The sequence below is a fragment of the Phyllobates terribilis genome, unplaced genomic scaffold, assembly GCF_046119375.1.
Source record: "Phyllobates terribilis strain yellow unplaced genomic scaffold, ASM4611937v1 Scaffold_3__8_contigs__length_932513732, whole genome shotgun sequence".
NCBI classification, from domain to species: Eukaryota; Metazoa; Chordata; class Amphibia; order Anura; family Dendrobatidae; genus Phyllobates; species Phyllobates terribilis.
Window position 1 is genome coordinate 2,721,815 of NW_027362763.1, and position 20,803 is coordinate 2,742,617.

Sequence of the window (20,803 nt, forward strand, 5' to 3'; positions counted from 1 at the left end):
TCTATTCCCGGCCAATGCAATACTTATGTAATTTTATCTCTGGCATATCATACATTTTACAAACTATTTTGTAATGTTAGTGCAGAAAATGTATAAAAAAAGCTGATCCTGTAAGCATTGGTGGTATAGTGGTGAGCATATCTGCCTTCCAAGCAGTTGACCCGGGTTCGATTCCCGGCCAATGCAAAACATGGGTGTGTTTTTTATTCAGGCACGTCATAATTTTTACTAACAATTTTGTAGGGTTAGTGCAGAAAATGTGAAAAAAATGCTGGGTACCTTAAGCATTTTTGGTATAGTGGTGAGCAAACCTGCCTTCCAAGCAGTTGACCTGCGATTGATTCCTGGTCAATGCAATACTTATGTGGGTTTTTTTTTTCCTGGCACGTCTTACTTTTTACTAATAATTTTGTATTGTTAGTGCAGAAAATGTAAGAAAAAAACATGGCTTCTGTAAGTGTTGGTGGTATAGTGGTGAGCATAGCTGCCTTCCAAGTAGTTGAACTGAGTTCGATTCTCAGCCAACGCATGAATTCTTTTTCATATTTAGTGATGCTTTTAGTCTGTTTTAATTTTTCGTGTTAAGGCTCATGCTCTTCTTTCTTCTTAGAGTTTAGCAACCACGAAAATGAGAAAAAAATTGAAGAGAATATTTCTTAGATTTTTTTCAACTGTCTCATCTAACTGATCTTCTGCTCTTCAGTTGTTGATTAAATACTTTGTAGGGTTAGTCTCCAATACGAAAGCAATGTGAGGGTTGGCATTGGTGTTATGCTGGTGGGTGTAGTTGCTTTTAAAACAATAGGCCATAGTTTAATTCTTGAAGAACTCATTGTTTTTTTGCATTTGGTGGTGTTTGGAATCTTTTTCACTTTCTGTGCTAAGGCTTATGCTTTTATTTCTATCTTGGTAACACTTTAGCTACCTTAGTGGGCAGAAAGCAAAGCTAATTGAGAGAATTTGTAGGCAGAGGTGGAAAAGCTACATAACTGATTCCAAAAACTCCTCTGTCTTTAGAGTTAGTGTTAAAAATGCCAAAAATGGCAGAGGTCTTTAGGGGGAATTTGGTGCTGCTTTTGACTCTTTGTAATCTGTTTGAGCTAAGGCTCATAGTGTACTTTCTTTCTTCGTAAGAGTTTAGTTACCTTATTGCAAAAAAGTGAAAATAATTGAGAGAATTGTAAGAATTGGTGGAAAAGCTCCATAGCTGATTCACAAGAATTCATCTTTGAGTTTTGGACAATGCTTTGCCTTGTTTTTAAACTTTTTAGTAATTGGCTCTTTCAAGACATATTCAGTCCTCCTTTTTCTAAGTAAAACTTTAGCAGATTTAACGGCCATAATCCCAAACCAGTCAAGTTGGTTCATGAATTGGTGGTATAGTGGTGAGCATAGCTGCTTCCCAAGCAGTTGACCCGGGTTCTATTCCCGGCCAATGCAATACTTATGTAGTTTTATTTCTGGCATATCATACATTTTACAAACTATTTTGTAATGATAGTGCAGAAAATGTAAAAAAAAAAGCTGATCCTGTAAGCATTGGTGGTATAGTGGTGAGCATAGCTGCCTTCCAAGCAGTTGACCCGGGTTCGATTCCCGGCCAATGCAAAACATGGGTGTGTTTTTTTTTCAGGCACGTCATAATTTTTACTAACAATTTTGTAGGGTTAGTGCAGAAAATGTGAAAAAAATGCTGGGTACCTTAAGCATTTTTGGTATAGTGGTGAGCAAACCTGCCTTCCAAGCAGTTGACCTGCAATTGATTCCTGGTCAATGCAATACTTATGTGGGTTTTTTTTTTCCTGGCATGTCTTACTTTTTACTAATAATTTTGTATTGTTAGTGCAGAAAATGTAAGAAAAAAACATGGCTTCTGTAAGTGTTGGTGGTATAGTGGTGAGCATAGCTGCCTTCCAAGCTGTTGGCCCGGGTTCGATTCCTGGCCAACGCCTGAATTGTTTTTCACATTTGGTGATGCTTTTAGTCTGTTTTAATTTTTCGTGTTAAGGCTCATGCTCTTCTTTCTTCTTAGAGTTTAGCAACCACGAAAATGAGAAAAAAATTGAAGAGAATATTTCTTAGATTTTTTTCAACTGTCTCATCTAACTGATCTTCTGCTTTTCAGTTGTTGATTAAATACTTTGTAGGGTTAGTCTCCAATACGAAAGCAATGTCAGGGTTGGCATTGGTGTTATGCTGGTGGGTGTAGTTGCTTTTAAAACAATAGGCCATAGTTTAATTCTTGAAGAACTCATTGTTTTTTTCCATTTGGTGGTGTTTGGAATCTTTTTCACTTTCTGTGCTAAGGCTTATGCTTTTATTTCTTTCTTGGTAACACTTTAGCTACCTTAGTGGGCAGAAAGCAAAGCTAATTGAGAGAATTTGTAGGCAGAGGTGGAAAAGCTACATAACTGATTCCAAAAACTCCTCTGTCTTTAGAGTTAGTGTTAAAAATGCCAAAAATGGCAGAGGTGTTTAGGGGGAATTTGGTGCTGCTGTTCACTCTTTGTAATCTGTTTGAGCTAAGGCTCATAGTGTACTTTCTTTCTTGGTAAGAGTTTAGTTACCTTATTGTCAAAAAAGTGAAACTAATTGAGAGAATTGTAAGAATTGGTGGAAAAGCTCCATAGCTGATTCACAAGAATTCATCTCTGAGTTTTGGACAATGCTTTGCCTTGTTTTTAAACTTTTTAGTAATTGGCTCTTTCAAGACATATTCAGTCCTCCTTTTTCTAAGTAAAACTTTAGCAGATTTAACGGCCATAATCCCAAACCAGTCAAGTTGGTTCATGCATTGGTGGTATAGTGGTGAGCATAGCTGCTTCCCAAGCAGTTGACCCGGGTTCGATTCCCGGCCAATGCAATACTTAAGAAGTTTTATTTCTGGCATATCATACATTTTACAAACTATTTTGTAATGTTAGTGCAGAAAATGTAAAAAAAAAAGCTGATCCTGTAAGCATTGGTGGTATAGTGGTGAGCATGTCTGCCTTCCAAGCAGTTGACCCGGGTTCGATTCCTGGCCAATGCAAAACATAGGTGTGTTTTTTTTTCAGGCACGTCATAATTTTTACTAACAATTTTGCAGGGTTAGTGCAGAAAATGTGAAAAAAATGCTGGGTACCTTAAGCATTTTTGGTATAGTGGTGAGCAAACCTGCCTTCCAAGCAGTTGACCTGCGATTGATTCCTGGTCAATGCAATACTTATGTGGGTTTTTTTTTCCTGGCACGTCTTACTTTTTACTAATAATTTTGTATTGTTAGTGCAGAAAATGTAAGAAAAAAACATGGCTTCTGTAAGTGTTGGTGGTATAGTGGTGAGCATAGCTGCCTTCCAAGCTGTTGACCCGGGTACGATTCCTGGCCAACGCATGAATTGTTTTTCACATTTAGTGATGCTTTTAGTCTGTTTTAATTTTTCGTGTTAAGGCTCATGCTCTTCTTTCTTCTTAGAGTTTAGCAACCACGAAAATGAGAAAAAAATTGAAGAGAATATTTCTTAGATTTTTTTCAACTGTCTCATCTAACTGATCTTCTGCTCTTCAGTTGTTGATTAAATACTTTGTAGGGTTAGTCTCCAATACGAAAGCAATGTGAGGGTTGGCATTGGTGTTATGCTGGTGGGTGTAGTTGCTTTTAAAACAATAGGCCATAGTTTAATTCTTGAAGAACTCATTGTTTTTTTGCATTTGGTGGTGTTTGGAATCTTTTTCACTTTCTGTGCTAAGGCTTATGCTTTTATTTCTTTCTTGGTAACACTTTAGCTACCTTAGTGGGCAGAAAGCAAAGCTAATTGAGAGAATTTGTAGGCAGAGGTGGAAAAGCTACATAACTGATTCCAAAAACTCCTCTGTCTTTAGAGTTAGTGTTAAAAATGCCAAAAATGGCAGAGGTCTTTAGGGGGAATTTGGTGCTGCTTTTGACTCTTTGTAATCTGTTTGAGCTAAGGCTCATAGTGTACTTTCTTTCTTGGTAAGAGTTTAGTTACCTTATTGCAAAAAAGTGAAAATAATTGAGAGAATTGTAAGAATTCGTGGAAAAGCTCCATAGCTGATTCACAAGAATTCATCTTTGAGTTTTGGACAATGCTTTGCCTTGTTTTTAAACTTTTTAGTAATTGGCTCTTTCAAGACATATTTAGTCCTCCTTTTTCTAAGTAAAACTTTAGCAGATTTAACGGCCATAATCCCAAACCAGTCAAGTTGGTTCCTGCATTGGTGGTATAGTGGTGAGCATAGCTGCTTCCCAAGCAGTTGACCCGGGTTCGATTCCCGGCCAATGCAATACTTATGTAGTTTTATTTCTGGCATATCATACATTTTACAAACTATTTTGTAATGTTAGTGCAGAAAATGTAAAAAAAAAAGCTGATCCTGTAAGCATTGGTGGTATAGTGGTGAGCATAGCTGCCTTCCAAGCAGTTGACCCGGGTTCGATTCCCGGCCAATGCAAAACATGGGTGTGTTTTTTTTTCAGGCACGTCATAATTTTTACTAACAATTTTGTAGGGTTAGTGCAGAAAATGTGAAAAAAATGCTGGGTACCTTAAGCATTTTTGGTATAGTGGTGAGCAAACCTGCCTTCCAAGCAGTTGACCTGCGATTGATTCCTGGTCAATGCAATACTTATGTGGGTTTTTTTGTCCTGGCACGTCTTACTTTTTACTAATAATTTTGTATTGTTAGTGCAGAAAATGTAAGAAAAAAACATGGCTTCTGTAAGTGTTGGTGGTATAGTGGTGAGCATAGCTGCCTTCCAAGCTGTTGACCCGGGTTCGATTCCTGGCCAATGCATGAATTGTTTTTCACATTTGGTGATGCTTTTAGTCTGTTTTAATTTTTCGTGTTAAGGCTCATGCTCTTCTTTCTTCTTAGAGTTTAGCAACCACGAAAATGAGAAAAAAATTGAAGAGAATATTTCTTAGATTTTTTTCAACTGTCTCATCTAACTGATCTTCTGTTCTTCAGTTGTTGATTAAACACTTTGTAGGGTTAGTCTCCAATATGAAAGCAATGTCAGGGTTGGCATTGGTGTTATGCTGGTGGGTGTAGTTGCTTTTAAAACAATAGGCCATAGTTTAATTCTTGAAGAACTCATTGTTTTTTTGCATTTGGTGGTGTTTGGACTCTTTTTCACTTTTTGTGCTAAGGCTTATGCTTTTATTTCTTTCTTGGTAACACTTTAGCTACCTTAGTTGGCAAAAAGCAAAGCTAATTGAGAGAATTTGTAGGCATAGGTGGAAAAGCTACATAACTGATTCCAAAAACTCCTCTGTCTTTAGAGTTAGTGTTAAAAATGCCAAAAATGGCAGAGTTCTTTAGGGGGAATTTGGTGCTGGTGCTGACTCTTTGTAATCTGTTTGAGCTAAGGCTCATAGTGTACTTTCTTTCTTGGTAAGAGTTTAGTTACCTTATTGTCAAAAAAGTGAAACTAATTGAGAGAATTGTAAGAATTGGTGGAAAAGCTCCATAGCTGATTCACAAGAATTCATCTCTGAGTTTTGGACAATGCTTTGCCTTGTTTTTAAACTTTTTAGTAATTGGCTCTTTCAAGACATATTCAGTCCTCCTTTTTCTAAGTAAAACTTTAGCAGATTTAACGGCCATAATCCCAAACCAGTCAAGTTGGTTCATGCATTGGTGGTATAGTGGTGAGCATATCTGCTTCCCAAGCAGTTGACCCGGGTTCGATTCCCGGCCAATGCAATACTTATGTAGTTTTATTTCTGGCATATCATACATTTTACAAACTATTTTGTAATGTTAGTGCAGAAAATGTAAAAAAAAAGCTGATCCTGTAAGCATTGGTGGTATAGTGGTGAGCATAGCTGCCTTCCAAGCTGTTGACCCAGGTTCGATAACTGGCCAATGCATGAATTTTTTTTCACATTTGGTGATGCTTTTAGTCTGTTTTAATTTTTCGTGTTAAGGCTCATGCTCTTCTTTCTTCTTAGAGTTTAGAACATCGGTGTTTTTTTTTTTTCAGGCACGTCAAACTTTTTACTAACAATTTTGTAGGGTTAGTGCAGAAAATGTGAAAAAAATGCTCGGTACCTTAAGCATTTTTGGTATAGTGGTGAGCAAACCTGCCTTCCAAGCAGTTGACCTGCGATTGATTCCTGGTCAATGCAATACTTATGTGTTTTTTTTTTTCCTGGCACGTCTTACTTTTTACTAATAATTTCGCATTGTTAGTGCAGAAAATGTAAGAAAAAAACATGGCTTCTGTAAGTGTTGGTGGTATAGTGGTGAGAATCGCTGCCTTCCAAGTAGTTGACCCGCGTTTGATTCCCGGCCAACGCATGAATTGTTTTTCACATTTGGTGATGCTTTTAGTCTGTTTTAATTTTTCGTGTTAAGTCTCAGGCTCTTCTCTCTTCTTTGAGTTTAGCAACCACGAAAATGAGAAAAAAATTGAAGAGAATATTTCTTAGATTTTTTTCAACTGTCTCATCTAACTGATCTTCTGTTCTTCAGTTGTTGATTAAACACTTTGTAGGGTTAGTCTCCAATATGAAAGCAATGTCAGGGTTGGCATTGGTGTTATGCTGGTGGGTGTAGTTGCTTTTAAAACAATAGGCCATAGTTTAATTCTTGAAGAACTCATTGTTTTTTTGCATTTGGTGGTGTTTGGACTCTTTTTCACTTTTTGTGCTAAGGCTTATGCTTTTATTTCTTTCTTGGTAACACTTTAGCTACCTTAGTGGGCAGAAAGCAAAGCTAATTGAGAGAATTTGTAGGCAGAGGTGGAAAAGCTACATAACTGATTCCAAAAACTCCTCTGTCTTTAGAGTTAGTGTTAAAAATGCCAAAAATGGCAGAGGTCTTTAGGGGGAATTTGGTGCTGCTTTTGACTCTTTGTAATCTGTTTGAGCTAAGGCTCATAGTGTACTTTCTTTCTTGGTAAGAGTTTAGTTACCTTATTGCAAAAAAGTGAAAATAATTGAGAGAATTGTAAGAATTCGTGGAAAAGCTCCATAGCTGATTCACAAGAATTCATCTTTGAGTTTTGGACAATGCTTTGCCTTGTTTTTAAACTTTTTAGTAATTGGCTCTTTCAAGACATATTTAGTCCTCCTTTTTCTAAGTAAAACTTTAGCAGATTTAACGGCCATAATCCCAAACCAGTCGAGTTGGTTCCTGCATTGGTGGTATAGTGGTGAGCATTGCTGCTTCCCAAGCAGTTGACCCGGGTTCGATTCCCGGCCAATGCAATACTTATGTAGTTTTATTTCTGGCATATCATACATTTTACAAACTATTTTGTAATGTTAGTGCAGAAAATGTAAAAAAAAAAGCTGATCCTGTAAGCATTGGTGGTACAGTGGTGAGCATAGCTGCCTTCCAAGCAGTTGACCCGGGTTCGATTCCCGGCCAATGCAAAACATGGGTGTGTTTTTTTTTCAGGCACGTCATAATTTTTACTAACAATTTTGTAGGGTTAGTGCAGAAAATGTGAAAAAAATGCTGGGTACCTTAAGCATTTTTGGTATAGTGGTGAGCAAACCTGCCTTCCAAGCAGTTGACCTGCGATTGATTCCTGGTCAATGCAATACTTATGTGGGTTTTTTTGTCCTGGCACGTCTTACTTTTTACTAATAATTTTGTATTGTTAGTGCAGAAAATGTAAGAAAAAAACATGGCTTCTGTAAGTGTTGGTGGTATAGTGGTGAGCATAGCTGCCTTCCAAGCTGTTGACCCGGGTTCGATTCCTGGCCAATGCATGAATTGTTTTTCACATTTGGTGATGCTTTTAGTCTGTTTTAATTTTTCGTGTTAAGGCTCATGCTCTTCTTTCTTCTTAGAGTTTAGCAACCACGAAAATGAGAAAAAAATTGGAGAGAATATTTCTTAGATTTTTTTCAACTGTCTCATCTAACTGATCTTCTGCTCTTCAGTTGTTGATTAAATACTTTGTAGGGTTAGTCTCCAATACGAAAGCAATGTCAGGGTTGGCATTGGTGTTATGCTGGTGGGTGTAGTTGCTTTTAAAACAATAGGCCATAGTTTAATTCTTGAAGAACTCATTGTTTTTTTCCATTTGGTGGTGTTTGGAATCTTTTTCACTTTCTGTGCTAAGGCTTATGCTTTTATTTCTTTCTTGGTAACACTTTAGCTACCTTAGTGGGCAGAAAGCAAAGCTAATTGAGAGAATTTGTAGGCAGAGGTGGAAAAGCTACATAACTGATTCCAAAAACTCCTCTGTCTTTAGAGTTAGTGTTAAAAATGCCAAAAATGGCAGAGGTCTTTAGGGGGAATTTGGTGCTGCTGTTGACTCTTTGTAATCTGTTTGAGCTAAGGCTCATAGTGTACTTTCTTTCTTGGTAAGAGTTTAGTTACCTTATTGGCAAAAAAGTGAAAATAATTGAGAGAAATGTAAGAATTGGTGGAAAAGCTCCATAGCTGATTCACAAGAATTCATCTTTGAGTTTTGGACAATGCTTTGCCTTGTTTTTAAACTTTTCAGTAATTGGCTCTTTCAAGACATATTCAGTCCTCCTTTTTTAAGTAAAACTTTAGCAGATTTAACAGCCAAAATCCCAAACCAGTCAAGTGGGTTCATGCATTGGTGGTATAGTGGTGAGCATAGCTGCTTCCTAACCAGTTGACCCGGGTTTGATTCCCGGCCAATGCAATACTTATGTAGTTTTATTTCTGGCATATCATACATTTTACAAACTATTTTGTAATGTTAGTGCAGAAAATGTAAAAAAAAAAAGCTGACCCTGTAAGCATTGGTGGTATAGTGGTGAGCATAGCTGCCTTCCAAGCAGTTGACCCGGGTTCAATTCCCGGCCAATACAAAACATCGGTGTTTTTTTTTTTTCAGGCACGTCAAACTTTTTACTAACAATTTTGTAGGGTTAGTGCAGAAAATGTGAAAAAAATGCTCGGTACCTTAAGCATTTTTGGTATAGTGGTGAGCAAACCTGCCTTCCAAGCAGTTGACCTGCGATTGATTCCTGGTCAATGCAATACTTATGTGTTTTTTTTTTTCCTGGCACGTCTTACTTTTTACTAATAATTTCGCATTGTTAGTGCAGAAAATGTAAGAAAAAAACATGGCTTCTGTAAGTGTTGGTGGTATAGTGGTGAGAATCGCTGCCTTCCAAGTAGTTGACCCGCGTTTGATTCCCGGCCAACGCATGAATTGTTTTTCACATTTGGTGATGCTTTTAGTCTGTTTTAATTTTTCGTGTTAAGTCTCAGGCTCTTCTCTCTTCTTTGAGTTTAGCAACCACGAAAATGAGAAAAAAATTGAAGAGAATATTTCTTAGATTTTTTTCAACTGTCTCATCTAACTGATCTTCTGTTCTTCAGTTGTTGATTAAACACTTTGTAGGGTTAGTCTCCAATATGAAAGCAATGTCAGGGTTGGCATTGGTGTTATGCTGGTGGGTGTAGTTGCTTTTAAAACAATAGGCCATAGTTTAATTCTTGAAGAACTCATTGTTTTTTTGCATTTGGTGGTGTTTGGACTCTTTTTCACTTTTTGTGCTAAGGCTTATGCTTTTATTTCTTTCTTGGTAACACTTTAGCTACCTTAGTTGGCAAAAAGCAAAGCTAATTGAGAGAATTTGTAGGCATAGGTGGAAAAGCTACATAACTGATTCCAAAAACTCCTCTGTCTTTAGAGTTAGTGTTAAAAATGCCAAAAATGGCAGAGTTCTTTAGGGGGAATTTGGTGCTGGTGCTGACTCTTTGTAATCTGTTTGAGCTAAGGCTCATAGTGTACTTTCTTTCTTGGTAAGAGTTTAGTTACCTTATTGTCAAAAAAGTGAAACTAATTGAGAGAATTGTAAGAATTGGTGGAAAAGCTCCATAGCTGATTCACAAGAATTCATCTCTGAGTTTTGGACAATGCTTTGCCTTGTTTTTAAACTTTTTAGTAATTGGCTCTTTCAAGACATATTCAGTCCTCCTTTTTCTAAGTAAAACGTTAGCAGATTTAACGGCCATAATCCCAAACCAGTCAAGTTGGTTCATGCATTGGTGGTATAGTGGTGAGCATATCTGCTTCCCAAGCAGTTGACCCGGGTTTGATTCCCGGCCAATGCAATACTTATGTAGTTTTATTTCTGGCATATCATACATTTTACAAACTATTTTGTAATGTTAGTGCAGAAAATGTAAAAAAAAAGCTGATCCTGTAAGCATTGGTGGTATAGTGGTGAGCATAGCTGCCTTCCAAGCTGTTGACCCAGGTTTGATAACTGGCCAATGCATGAATTGTTTTTCACATTTGGTGATGCTTTTAGTCTGTTTTAATTTTTCGTGTTAAGGTTCATGCTCTTCTTTCTTCTTAGAGTTTAGCAACCACGAAAATGAGAAAAAAATTGAAGAGAATATTTCTTAGATTTTTTTCAACTGTCTCATCTAACTGATCTTCTGCTCTTCAGTTGTTGATTAAATACTTTGTAGGGTTAGTCTCCAATACGAAAGCAATGTCAGGGTTGGCATTGGTGTTATGCTGGTGGGTGTAGTTGCTTTTAAAACAATAGGCCATAGTTTAATTCTTGAAGAACTCATTGTTTTTTTCCATTTGGTGGTGTTTGGAATCTTTTTCACTTTCTGTGCTAAGGCTTATGCTTTTATTTCTTTCTTGGTAACACTTTAGCTACCTTAGTGGGCAGAAAGCAAAGCTAATTGAGAGAATTTGTAGGCAGAGGTGGAAAAGCTGCATAACTGATTCCAAAAACTCCTTTGTCTTTAGAGTTAGTGTTAAAAATGCCAAAAATGGCAGAGGTCTTTAGGGGGAATTTGGTGCTGCTGTTGACTCTTTGTAATTTGTTTGAGCTAAGGCTCATAGTGTACTTTCTTTCTTGGTAAGAGTTTAGTGACCTTATTGGCAAAAAAGTGAAAATAATTGAGAGAAATGTAAGAATTGGTGGAAAAGCTCCATAGCTGATTCACAAGAATTCATCTTTGAGTTTTGGACAATGCTTTGCCTTGTTTTTAAACTTTTTAGTAATTGGCTCTTTCAAGACATATTCAGTCCTCCTTTTTTAAATAAAACTTTAGCAGATTTAACAGCCAAAATCCCAAACCAGTCAAGTGGGTTCATGCATTGGTGGTATAGTGGTGAGCATAGCTGCTTCTTAACCAGTTGACCCGGGTTTGATTCCCGGCCAATGCAATACTTATGTAGTTTTATTTCTGGCATATCATACATTTTACAAACTATTTTGTAATGTTAGTGCAGAAAATGTAAAAAAAAAAAGCTGACCCTGTAAGCATTGGTGGTATAGTGGTGAGCATAGCTGCCTTCCAAGCAGTTGACCCGGGTTCAATTCCCAGCCAATATAAAACATCGGTGTTTTTTTTTTTTCAGGCACGTCAAACTTTTTACTAACAATTTTGTAGGGTTAGTGCAGAAAATGTGAAAAAAATGCTCGGTACCTTAAGCATTTTTGGTATAGTGGTGAGCAAACCTGCCTTCCAAGCAGTTGACCTGCGATTGATTCCTGGTCAATGCAATACTTATGTGGTTTTTTTTTTCCTGGCACGTCTTACTTTTTACTAATAATTTCGCATTGTTAGTGCAGAAAATGTAAGAAAAAAACATGGCTTCTGTAAGTGTTGGTGGTATAGTGGTGAGCATAGCTGCCTTCCAAGCTGTTGACCCGGGTTCGATTCCTGGCCAACGCATGAATTGTTTTTCACATTTAGTGATGCTTTTAGTCTGTTTTAATTTTTCGTGTTAAGGCTCATGCTCTTCTTTCTTCTTAGAGTTTAGCAACCACGAAAATGAGAAAAAAATTGAAGAGAATATTTCTTAGATTTTTTTCAACTGTCTCATCTAACTGATCTTCTGTTCTTCAGTTGTTGATTAAATACTTTGTAGGGTTAGTCTCCAATACGAAATCAATGTGAGGGTTGGCATTGGTGTTATGCTGGTGGGTGTAGTTGCTTTTAAAACAATAGGCCATAGTTTAATTCTTGAAGAACTCATTGTTTTTTTGCATTTGGTGGTGTTTGGAATCTTTTTCACTTTCTGTGCTAAGGTTTATGCTTTTATTTCTTTCTTGGTAACACTTTAGCTACCTTAGTGGGCAGAAAGCAAAGCTAATTGAGAGAATTTGTAGGCAGAGGTGGAAAAGCTACATAACTGATTCCAAAAACTCCTCTGTCTTTAGAGTTAGTGTTAAAAATGCCAAAAATGGCAGAGGTCTTTAGGGGGAATTTGGTGCTGCTTTTGACTCTTTGTAATCTGTTTGAGCTAAGGCTCATAGTGTACTTTCTTTCTTGGTAAGAGTTTAGTTACCTTATTGCAAAAAAGTGAAAATAATTGAGAGAATTGTAAGAATTGGTGGAAAAGCTCCATAGCTGATTCATAAGAATTCATCTCTGAGTTTTGGACAATGTTTTGCCTTGTTTTTAAACTTTTTAGTAATTGGCTCTTTCAAGACATATTCAGTCCTCCTTTTTCTAAGTAAAACTTTAGCAGATTTAACGGCCATAATCCCAAACCAGTCAAGTTGGTTCCTGCATTGGTGGTATAGTGGTGAGCATAGCTGCTTCCCAAGCAGTTGACCCGGGTTCGATTCCCGGCCAATGCAATACTTATGTAGTTTTATTTCTGGCATATCATACATTTTACAAACTATTTTGTAATGTTAGTGCAGAAAATGTAAAAAAAAAGCTGATCCTGTAAGCATTGGTGGTATAGTGGTGAGCATAGCTGCCTTCCAAGCTGTTGACCCAGGTTTGATAACTGGCCAATGCATGAATTGTTTTTCACATTTGGTGATGCTTTTAGTCTGTTTTAATTTTTCGTGTTAAGGTTCATGCTCTTCTTTCTTCTTAGAGTTTAGCAACCACGAAAATGAGAAAAAAATTGAAGAGAATATTTCTTAGATTTTTTTCAACTGTCTCATCTAACTGATCTTCTGCTCTTCAGTTGTTGATTAAATACTTTGTAGGGTTAGTCTCCAATACGAAAGCAATGTCAGGGTTGGCATTGGTGTTATGCTGGTGGGTGTAGTTGCTTTTAAAACAATAGGCCATAGTTTAATTCTTGAAGAACTCATTGTTTTTTTCCATTTGGTGGTGTTTGGAATCTTTTTCACTTTCTGTGCTAAGGCTTATGCTTTTATTTCTTTCTTGGTAACACTTTAGCTACCTTAGTGGGCAGAAAGCAAAGCTAATTGAGAGAATTTGTAGGCAGAGGTGGAAAAGCTGCATAACTGATTCCAAAAACTCCTTTGTCTTTAGAGTTAGTGTTAAAAATGCCAAAAATGGCAGAGGTCTTTAGGGGGAATTTGGTGCTGCTGTTGACTCTTTGTAATTTGTTTGAGCTAAGGCTCATAGTGTACTTTCTTTCTTGGTAAGAGTTTAGTGACCTTATTGGCAAAAAAGTGAAAATAATTGAGAGAAATGTAAGAATTGGTGGAAAAGCTCCATAGCTGATTCACAAGAATTCATCTTTGAGTTTTGGACAATGCTTTGCCTTGTTTTTAAACTTTTTAGTAATTGGCTCTTTCAAGACATATTCAGTCCTCCTTTTTTAAATAAAACTTTAGCAGATTTAACAGCCAAAATCCCAAACCAGTCAAGTGGGTTCATGCATTGGTGGTATAGTGGTGAGCATAGCTGCTTCTTAACCAGTTGACCCGGGTTTGATTCCCGGCCAATGCAATACTTATGTAGTTTTATTTCTGGCATATCATACATTTTACAAACTATTTTGTAATGTTAGTGCAGAAAATGTAAAAAAAAAAAGCTGACCCTGTAAGCATTGGTGGTATAGTGGTGAGCATAGCTGCCTTCCAAGCAGTTGACCCGGGTTCAATTCCCAGCCAATATAAAACATCGGTGTTTTTTTTTTTTCAGGCACGTCAAACTTTTTACTAACAATTTTGTAGGGTTAGTGCAGAAAATGTGAAAAAAATGCTCGGTACCTTAAGCATTTTTGGTATAGTGGTGAGCAAACCTGCCTTCCAAGCAGTTGACCTGCGATTGATTCCTGGTCAATGCAATACTTATGTGGTTTTTTTTTTCCTGGCACGTCTTACTTTTTACTAATAATTTCGCATTGTTAGTGCAGAAAATGTAAGAAAAAAACATGGCTTCTGTAAGTGTTGGTGGTATAGTGGTGAGCATAGCTGCCTTCCAAGCTGTTGACCCGGGTTCGATTCCTGGCCAACGCATGAATTGTTTTTCACATTTAGTGATGCTTTTAGTCTGTTTTAATTTTTCGTGTTAAGGCTCATGCTCTTCTTTCTTCTTAGAGTTTAGCAACCACGAAAATGAGAAAAAAATTGAAGAGAATATTTCTTAGATTTTTTTCAACTGTCTCATCTAACTGATCTTCTGTTCTTCAGTTGTTGATTAAATACTTTGTAGGGTTAGTCTCCAATACGAAATCAATGTGAGGGTTGGCATTGGTGTTATGCTGGTGGGTGTAGTTGCTTTTAAAACAATAGGCCATAGTTTAATTCTTGAAGAACTCATTGTTTTTTTGCATTTGGTGGTGTTTGGAATCTTTTTCACTTTCTGTGCTAAGGTTTATGCTTTTATTTCTTTCTTGGTAACACTTTAGCTACCTTAGTGGGCAGAAAGCAAAGCTAATTGAGAGAATTTGTAGGCAGAGGTGGAAAAGCTACATAACTGATTCCAAAAACTCCTCTGTCTTTAGAGTTAGTGTTAAAAATGCCAAAAATGGCAGAGGTCTTTAGGGGGAATTTGGTGCTGCTTTTGACTCTTTGTAATCTGTTTGAGCTAAGGCTCATAGTGTACTTTCTTTCTTGGTAAGAGTTTAGTTACCTTATTGCAAAAAAGTGAAAATAATTGAGAGAATTGTAAGAATTGGTGGAAAAGCTCCATAGCTGATTCATAAGAATTCATCTCTGAGTTTTGGACAATGTTTTGCCTTGTTTTTAAACTTTTTAGTAATTGGCTCTTTCAAGACATATTCAGTCCTCCTTTTTCTAAGTAAAACTTTAGCAGATTTAACGGCCATAATCCCAAACCAGTCAAGTTGGTTCATGCATTTGTGGTATAGTGGTGAGCATAGCTGCTTCCCAAGCAGTTGATCCGGGTTTGATTCCCGGCCAATGCAATACTTATGTAGTTTTATTTCTGGCATATCATACATTTTACAAACTATTTTGTAATGTTAGTGCAGAAAATGTAAAAAAAAAATCTCATCCTGTAAGCATTGGTGGTATAGTGGTGAGCATAGCTGCCTTCCAAGCAGTTGACCCGGTTTCGATTCCTGGCCAATGCAAAACATAGGTGTGTTTTTTTTTCAGGCACGTCATAATTTTTACTAACAATTTTGCAGGGTTAGTGCAGAAAATGTGAAAAAAATGCTGGGTACCTTAAGCATTTTTGGTATAGTGGTGAGCAAACCTGCCTTCCAAGCAGTTGACCTGCGATTGATTCCTGGTCAATGCAATACTTATGTGGGTTTTTTTGTCCTGGCACGTCTTACTTTTTACTAATAATTTTGTATTGTTAGTGCAGAAAATGTAAGAAAAAAACATGGCTTCTGTAAGTGTTGGTGGTATAGTGGTGAGCATAGCTGCCTTCCAAGCTGTTGACCCGGGTTCGATTCCTGGCCAATGCATGAATTGTTTTTCACATTTGGTGATGCTTTTAGTCTGTTTTAATTTTTCGTGTTAAGGCTCATGCTCTTCTTTCTTCTTAGAGTTTAGCAACCACGAAAATGAGAAAAAAATTGAAGAGAATATTTCTTAGATTTTTTCCAACTGTCTCATCTAACTGATCTTCTGCTCTTCAGTTGTTGATTAAATACTTTGTAGGGTTAGTCTCCAATACGAAAGCAATGTCAGGGTTGGCATTGGTGTTATGCTGGTGGGTGTAGTTGCTTTTAAAACAATAGGCCATAGTTTAATTCTTGAAGAACTCATTGTTTTTTTCCATTTGGTGGTGTTTGGAATCTTTTTCACTTTCTGTGCTAAGGCTTATGCTTTTATTTCTTTCTTGGTAACACTTTAGCTACCTTAGTGGGCAGAAAGCAAAGCTAATTGAGAGAATTTGTAGGCAGAGGTGGAAAAGCTACATAACTGATTCCAAAAACTCCTCTGTCTTTAGAGTTAGTGTTAAAAATGCCAAAAATGGCAGAGGTCTTTAGGGGGAATTTGGTGCTGCTGTTGACTCTTTGTAATCTGTTTGAGCTAAGGCTCATAGTGTACTTTCTTTCTTGGTAAGAGTTTAGTTACCTTATTGGCAAAAAAGTGAAAATAATTGAGAGAAATGTAAGAATTGGTGGAAAAGCTCCATAGCTGATTCACAAGAATTCATCTTTGAGTTTTGGACAATGCTTTTCCTTGTTTTTAAACTTTTTAGTAATTGGCTCTTTCAAGACATATTCAGTTCTCCTTTTTTAAGTAAAACTTTAGCAGATTTAACAGCCATAATCCCAAACCAGTCAAGTTGGTTCATGCATTGGTGGTATAGTGGTGAGCATATCTACTTCCCAAGCAGTTGACCCGGGTTCGATTCCCGGCCAATGCAATACTTATGTAGTTTTATTTCTGGCATATCATACATTTTACAAACTATTTTGTAATGTTAGTGCAGAAAATGTAAAAAAAAAGCTGATCCTGTAAGCATTGGTGGTATAGTGGTGAGCATAGCTGCCTTCCAAGCTGTTGACCCAGGTTCGATAACTGGCCAATGCATGAATTGTTTTTCACATTTGGTGATGCTTTTAGTCTGTTTTAATTTTTCGTGTTAAGGCTCATGCTCTTCTTTCTTCTTAGAGTTTAGCAACCACGAAAATGAGAAAAAAATTGAAGAGAATATTTCTTAGATTTTTTTCAACTGTCTCATCTAACTGATCTTCTGCTCTTCAGTTGTTGATTAAATACTTTGTAGGGTTAGTCTCCAATACGAAAGCAATGTCAGGGTTGGCATTGGTGTTATGCTAGTGGGTGTAGTTGCTTTTAAAACAATAGGCCATAGTTTAATTCTTGAAGAACTCATTGTTTTTTTCCATTTGGTGGTGTTTGGAATCTTTTTCACTTTCTGTGCTAAGGCTTATGCTTTTATTTCTTTCTTGGTAACACTTTAGCTACCTTAGTGGGCAGAAAGCAAAGCTAATTGAGAGAATTTGTAGGCAGAGGTGGAAAAGCTGCATAACTGATTCCAAAAACTCCTTTGTCTTTAGAGTTAGTGTTAAAAATGCCAAAAATGGCAGAGGTCTTTAGGGGGAATTTGGTGCTGCTGTTGACTCTTTGTAATTTGTTTGAGCTAAGGCTCATAGTGTACTTTCTTTCTTGGTAAGAGTTTAGTGACCTTATTGGCAAAAAAGTGAAAATAATTGAGAGAAATGTAAGAATTGGTGGAAAAGCTCCATAGCTGATTCACAAGAATTCATCTTTGAGTTTTGGACAATGCTTTGCCTTGTTTTTAAACTTTTTAGTAATTGGCTCTTTCAAGACATATTCAGTCCTCCTTTTTTAAGTAAAACTTTAGCAGATTTAACAGCCAAAATCCCAAACCAGTCAAGTGGGTTCATGCATTGGTGGTATAGTGGTGAGCATAGCTGCTTCTTAACCAGTTGACCCGGGTTTGATTCCCGGCCAATGCAATACTTATGTAGTTTTATTTCTGGCATATCATACATTTTACAAACTATTTTGTAATGTTAGTGCAGAAAATGTAAAAAAAAAAAGCTGATCCTGTAAGCATTGGTGGTATAGTGGTGAGCATAGCTGCCTTCCAAGCAGTTGACCCGGGTTCAATTCCCAGCCAATATAAAACATCGGTGTTTTTTTTTTTTCAGGCACGTCAAACTTTTTACTAACAATTTTGTAGGGTTAGTGCAGAAAATGTGAAAAAAATGCTCGGTACCTTAAGCATTTTTGGTATAGTGGTGAGCAAACCTGCCTTCCAAGCAGTTGACCTGCGATTGATTCCTGGTCAATGCAATACTTATGTGGTTTTTTTTTTCCTGGCACGTCTTACTTTTTACTAATAATTTCGCATTGTTAGTGCAGAAAATGTAAGAAAAAAACATGGCTTCTGTAAGTGTTGGTGGTATAGTGGTGAGCATAGCTGCCTTCCAAGCTGTTGACCCGGGTTCGATTCCTGGCCAACGCATGAATTGTTTTTCACATTTAGTGATGCTTTTAGTCTGTTTTAATTTTTCGTGTTAAGGCTCATGCTCTTCTTTCTTCTTAGAGTTTAGCAACCACGAAAATGAGAAAAAAATTGAAGAGAATATTTGTTAGATTTTTTTCAACTGTCTCATCTAACTGATCTTCTGTTCTTCAGTTGTTGATTAAATACTTTGTAGGGTTAGTCTCCAATACGAAATCAATGTGAGGGTTGGCATTGGTGTTATGCTGGTGGGTGTAGTTGCTTTTAAAACAATAGGCCATAGTTTAATTCTTGAAGAACTCATTGTTTTTTTGCATTTGGTGGTGTTTGGAATCTTTTTCACTTTCTGTGCTAAGGTTTATGCTTTTATTTCTTTCTTGGTAACACTTTAGCTACCTTAGTGGGCAGAAAGCAAAGCTAATTGAGAGAATTTGTAGGCAGAGGTGGAAAAGCTACATAACTGATTCCAAAAACTCCTCTGTCTTTAGAGTTAGTGTTAAAAATGCCAAAAATGGCAGAGGTCTTTAGGGGGAATTTGGTGCTGCTTTTGACTCTTTGTAATCTGTTTGAGCTAAGGCTCATAGTGTACTTTCTTTCTTGGTAAGAGTTTAGTTACCTTATTGCAAAAAAGTGAAAATAATTGAGAGAATTGTAAGAATTGGTGGAAAAGCTCCATAGCTGATTCACAAGAATTCATCTCTGAGTTTTGGACAATGTTTTGCCTTGTTTTTAAACTTTTTAGTAATTGGCTCTTTCAAGACATATTCAGTCCTCCTTTTTTAAGTAAAACTTTAGCAGATTTAACGGCCATAATCCCAAACCAGTCAAGTGGGTTCATGCTTTGGTGGTATAGTGGTGAGCATAGCTGCTTCCTAACCAGTTGACCCGGGTTTGATTCCCTGCCAATGCAATACTTATGTAGTTTTATTTCTGGCATATCATACATTTTACAAACTATTTTGTAATGTTAGTGCAGAAAATGTAAAAAAAAAAAGCTGACTCTGTAAGCATTGGTGGTATAGTGGTGAGCATAGCTGCCTTCCAAGCAGTTGACCCGGGTTCAATTCCCGGCCAATACAAAACATTGGTGTTTTTTTTTTTTCAGGCACGTCATACTTTTTACTAACAATTTTGTAGGGTTAGTGCAGAAAATGTGAAAAAAATGCTCGGTACCTTAAGCATTTTTGGTATAGTGGTGAGCAAACCTGCCTTCCAAGCAGTTGACCTGCGATTGATTCCTGGTCAATGCAATACTTATGTGGTTTTTTTTTTCCTGGCACGTCTTACTTTTTACTAATAATTTCGCATTGTTAGTGCAGAAAATGTAAGAAAAAAACATGGCTTCTGTAGGTGTTGGTGGTATAGTGGTGAGAATCGCTGCCTTCCAAGTAATTGACCCGCGTTTGATTCCCGGCCAACGCATGAGTTGTTTTTCACATTTGGTGATGCTTTTAGTCTGTTTTAATTTTTCGTGTTAAGTCTCAGGCTCTTCTTTCTTCTTTGAGTTTAGCAACCACGAAAATGAGAAAAAAATTGAAGAGAATATTTCTTAGATTTTTTTCAACTGTCTCATCTAACTGATCTTCTGTTCTTCAGTTGTTGATTAAACACTTTGTATGGTTAGTCTCCAATATGAAAGCAATGTCAGGGTTGGCATTGGTGTTATGCTGGTGGGTGTAGTTGCTTTTAAAACAATAGGCCATAGTTTAATTCTTGAAGAACTCATTGTTTTTTTGCATTTGGTGGTGTTTGGACTCTTTTTCACTTTTTGTGCTAAGGCTTATGCTTTTATTTCTTTCTTGGTAACACTTTAGCTACCTTAGTTGGCAAAAAGCAAAGCTAATTGAGAGAATTTGTAGGCATAGGTGGAAAAGCTACATAACTGATTCCAAAAACTCCTCTGTTTTTAGAGTTAGTGTTAAAAATGCCAAAAATGGCAGAGTTCTTTAGGGGTAATTTGGTGCTGGTGCTGACTCTTTGTAATCGTTTTTAGCTAAGGCTCATAGTGTACTTTCTTTCTTGGTAAGAGTTTAGTTACCTTATTGTCAAAAAAGTGAAACTAATTGAGAGAATTGTAAGAATTGGTGGAAAAGCTCCATAGCTGATTCACAAGAATTCATCTTTGAGTTTTGGACAAAGCTTTTCCTTGTTTTTAAACTTTTTAGTAATTGGCTCTTTCAAGACATATTCAGTCCTCCTTTCTTTAAGTAAAACTTTAGCAGATTTAACAGCCATAATCCCAAACCAGTCAAGTTGGTTCATGCATTGGTGGTATAGTGGTGAGCATAGCTGCTTCCCAAGCAGTTGACCCGGATTCTATTCCCGGCTAATGCAATACTTATGTAGTTTTATTTCTGGCATATCATACATTTTACAAACTATTTTGTAATGTTAGTGCAGAAAATGTAAAAAAAAAGCTGATCCTGTAAGCATTGGTGGTATAGTTGTGAGCATAGCTGCCTTCCAAGCAGTTGACCCGGGTTCGATTCCCGGCCAATGCAAAACAGGGGTGTGTTTTTTATTCAGGCACGTCATAATTTTTACTAACAATTTTGTAGGGTTAGTGCAGAAAATGTGAAAAAAATGCTGGGTACCTTAAGCATTTTTGGTATAGTGGTGAGCAAACCTGCCTTCCAAGCAGTTGACCTGCGATTGATTCCTGGTCAATGCAATACTTATGTGGGTTTTTTTTTTCCTGGCACGTCTTACTTTTTACTAATAATTTCGTATT

General features: G+C 36.9%; 15 non-coding genes across 15 annotated transcripts; all 15 read left to right on the top strand.

The window, feature by feature from the left end:
* Positions 1–114: 114 nt before the first annotated feature.
* On the top strand, positions 115–186 carry TRNAG-UCC (transfer RNA glycine (anticodon UCC)). Its single transcript has one exon. It is a non-coding gene; the product is annotated as a tRNA-Gly (tRNA).
* Positions 187–1,536: 1,350 nt separating this feature from the next.
* On the top strand, positions 1,537–1,608 carry TRNAG-UCC (transfer RNA glycine (anticodon UCC)). Its single transcript has one exon. It is a non-coding gene; the product is annotated as a tRNA-Gly (tRNA).
* Positions 1,609–2,791: 1,183 nt separating this feature from the next.
* TRNAG-CCC (transfer RNA glycine (anticodon CCC)) lies at positions 2,792–2,863 on the top strand. Its single transcript has one exon. It is a non-coding gene; the product is annotated as a tRNA-Gly (tRNA).
* A 1,349-nt stretch (positions 2,864–4,212) lies between these two features.
* TRNAG-CCC (transfer RNA glycine (anticodon CCC)) lies at positions 4,213–4,284 on the top strand. Its single transcript has one exon. It is a non-coding gene; the product is annotated as a tRNA-Gly (tRNA).
* A 96-nt stretch (positions 4,285–4,380) lies between these two features.
* TRNAG-UCC (transfer RNA glycine (anticodon UCC)) lies at positions 4,381–4,452 on the top strand. The gene has a single exon. It is a non-coding gene; the product is annotated as a tRNA-Gly (tRNA).
* Positions 4,453–5,634: 1,182 nt separating this feature from the next.
* Positions 5,635–5,706, top strand: TRNAG-CCC (transfer RNA glycine (anticodon CCC)). The gene has a single exon. It is a non-coding gene; the product is annotated as a tRNA-Gly (tRNA).
* Positions 5,707–7,142: 1,436 nt separating this feature from the next.
* TRNAG-CCC (transfer RNA glycine (anticodon CCC)) lies at positions 7,143–7,214 on the top strand. Its single transcript has one exon. It is a non-coding gene; the product is annotated as a tRNA-Gly (tRNA).
* Positions 7,215–7,310: 96 nt separating this feature from the next.
* TRNAG-UCC (transfer RNA glycine (anticodon UCC)) lies at positions 7,311–7,382 on the top strand. Its single transcript has one exon. It is a non-coding gene; the product is annotated as a tRNA-Gly (tRNA).
* Positions 7,383–8,563: 1,181 nt separating this feature from the next.
* On the top strand, positions 8,564–8,635 carry TRNAR-CCU (transfer RNA arginine (anticodon CCU)). The gene has a single exon. It is a non-coding gene; the product is annotated as a tRNA-Arg (tRNA).
* Positions 8,636–8,732: 97 nt separating this feature from the next.
* TRNAG-UCC (transfer RNA glycine (anticodon UCC)) lies at positions 8,733–8,804 on the top strand. Its single transcript has one exon. It is a non-coding gene; the product is annotated as a tRNA-Gly (tRNA).
* Positions 8,805–9,987: 1,183 nt separating this feature from the next.
* On the top strand, positions 9,988–10,059 carry TRNAG-CCC (transfer RNA glycine (anticodon CCC)). Its single transcript has one exon. It is a non-coding gene; the product is annotated as a tRNA-Gly (tRNA).
* A 2,429-nt stretch (positions 10,060–12,488) lies between these two features.
* On the top strand, positions 12,489–12,560 carry TRNAG-CCC (transfer RNA glycine (anticodon CCC)). The gene has a single exon. It is a non-coding gene; the product is annotated as a tRNA-Gly (tRNA).
* A 3,850-nt stretch (positions 12,561–16,410) lies between these two features.
* On the top strand, positions 16,411–16,482 carry TRNAG-CCC (transfer RNA glycine (anticodon CCC)). Its single transcript has one exon. It is a non-coding gene; the product is annotated as a tRNA-Gly (tRNA).
* Positions 16,483–19,079: 2,597 nt separating this feature from the next.
* Positions 19,080–19,151, top strand: TRNAG-UCC (transfer RNA glycine (anticodon UCC)). Its single transcript has one exon. It is a non-coding gene; the product is annotated as a tRNA-Gly (tRNA).
* Positions 19,152–20,501: 1,350 nt separating this feature from the next.
* Positions 20,502–20,573, top strand: TRNAG-UCC (transfer RNA glycine (anticodon UCC)). Its single transcript has one exon. It is a non-coding gene; the product is annotated as a tRNA-Gly (tRNA).
* The last annotated feature ends 230 nt before the right edge of the window (positions 20,574–20,803 follow it).